Source organism: Arabidopsis lyrata (genome assembly GCF_000004255.2).
Source record: "Arabidopsis lyrata subsp. lyrata unplaced genomic scaffold ARALYscaffold_2, whole genome shotgun sequence".
Classification (NCBI taxonomy): Eukaryota; Viridiplantae; Streptophyta; class Magnoliopsida; order Brassicales; family Brassicaceae; genus Arabidopsis; species Arabidopsis lyrata.
The window spans coordinates 13,911,713-13,914,192 of NW_003302554.1; the positions used below are offsets into that span (position 1 = coordinate 13,911,713).

Consider the following 2,480-nt stretch of genomic DNA (forward strand, 5'->3'; position numbering starts at 1 on the left):
AGCATTGTGGATGAAGTGCGTATGTTTATGACCCATTTAACAATCTTTGTGCTAAAAATGGTTGACTTTTCTTTTTTTCTTCAAATGAAGTTTCGGGCCTATATATCTCTTGCTCGGAAACATGGTTCATAAAGTATGTGTGTGTGTTTTTCTGAAATATTTAAAAATCGAAGAATTTAATAAATTAGTTTTATCAATCAATACAACTTTTATTTTAAGAACAATTCCAATACTTAAATTATTATAATCTCAACAGAATTTTTGTTTTATTCCACACCAGCCTTTTGTTTAACCTGCAATATTCTTTTGTCTCGTCCGATCGTTTGCTGGCGTAACTGTCCGTTTTGATGTCACTATATATTCTGACCATTAACTTACCAACGATGTGGAGCACATAAGGAGAGCATACTAGCTACTAGAGCAAAAGACAGATGATGGTAGTAATTATGAATTTATGATGTTATAACATATGATGATGATAACAAGCAGACCCTAGCTGGATCCAACCCAAATGGGAGAAGCAAAGATTTTGGTCGAGGTAAAACTTGATAAACCCTTTCCTCAAAGGGTTGCTTTAAAAGAAGAAAGTGGCTCAATTACTATGGTCGATGTCGTTTACTCGTGGCTGCCTTCTAAGTGTAGCTTATGTGGTCATTTGGGACATAAAGCATCTAGGTGTTTGGGTATGGGACGAGAGAAGATGGTTGTCTCAACTTGTATTAATGGTACTCCTACTTTGAATGAGAATAGCAATGTCAAGGTTTCAACCAAGGCATTGGATAAGGCTATTGATTCTAATGGTGTAGCGATAATGGAATGTTTTCACCACACTGTAGCAGACTCATCGGAACTACCCCTTCAAGATGGAATAGAACCTAACACCGAGTTTCTCTCCTCTGCAAACTCGAATGAAGCAGCTGCCATTGACTTGAGATCAGTAGCAATAACTGATGTAAGTAAGGAAGTGGATGTTGTTCAGCCAATCGACACGGATCTGCTTTCTTCAGCCATGAAAGTGCTGGCTACTCCCGCAAAGGTCACTTCAATTATCACTACCTCGGCTTCAGGGTTCAATCTACTACTAACTTTTCTTTTCGAAAAGCTTCTAGTTCAAATAAATTTGCGGTGTTGGATTTAGCTTCGGATGTGGTGCTTCCTGAAGATTCAGACGGAGATGATTCTTCCGGGTCGGAAGATTCAGATGATGATCTCATTTTGAATCTAAAGTCACCATTTTCAGAAAAACATCTCCAAGACAGACCATTGCAATTGCCGATCAAGGCAATAAATATTGGTCGTGGAGGAAGAGGAAGAGGAAGACGCGGTCGAGGAAATCGTGGTCGACGAGGTGGGTTTGGATGAACCCATTAATTGGAAACATGTTTCTTTTCGTTTCTTTTCGTTTCCTATTATCGAGAGTTTTCATGCTTTGAAATCCTTTGATGTGCTTTGTTGAATTGTACGATTACCATTGTACCATCTTGTAGCGGTTTTATCTAAAAAAAAAAAAAAAAAAACATATGATGATGATTAGTGTCGATCAAGAGTCAGAAACTCACGTCAAATTGCCTTAGAATTACTAAAGCTTAGTAAAGTGCTCATGTTGTCCTACAAAAGGCTAAATTGTTTCAATTTTTCTTTGGATATTAATTATCGCTGATCAGATAACCTACGTACTTAAAGCATAAATCTATATATAACGAAAACAAATCTATATCTAGAATCGTAATGATTACTTTTTGGTCGGAATCTCATAGATGTTTTATATGTTGGCTCAGAATAATCATTGACCTGTATTTTTCTAGACTATAATTTGTATCCATTGTTACTAATAATAACGATTGCTCTTGAAGTGAGCACGTCACAGTTATAAAGCAACCTAAACGTGGATCCAAAATTTCTAAAGCAAAAGACATAGAATAATAAAATGATGCCAGTAATAAAATAATATAATGTTGTCAGTTTTAACATGTACTTATTAGGAAGAATTATTTCTAACGAAATCCAAACAAGCAACAAAACTATATAAGAGTTCTTTCTTCAAAAACGATTCCTTTGGACCTTAAAGAAGAAAAGATGATAAGAGATCATACGAGTATCTTATATGGGTATAGTCAGTATATAGATATATAAAACCAACCTTAATAACGTCGAATATTCCAACCAAAGTAATTTTTACTAGATTTAAATAATTTAAGAGAAATGAAAGGAGAAACTAAAAATTGAAGGAAACATATGGAAGAGAAGGTGAGACATCGGTATCACACGGTCATGGAGATCAGATGAGGTACAAGTAAGAAAATTAAACATATATATACACACGCATCACTCTCTTCTGTCTTATTTTTTGGAATTTTTTACATGTACGTATGCATGCTGTATGCAATTACGTACATGCACATGTGCTTGTATAAAGCTTAAAAGTTAGAACTAATTATATACACGTATATAGGTGTTTTGTTTTTTGTATAGAATCAATG

General features: G+C 34.9%; 1 pseudogene; it reads left to right on the plus strand.

Annotated features, from left to right (window-relative positions):
* Positions 1-213: 213 nt before the first annotated feature.
* Positions 214-1,484, plus strand: LOC110231093 (annotated as a pseudogene).
* The last annotated feature ends 996 nt before the right edge of the window (positions 1,485-2,480 follow it).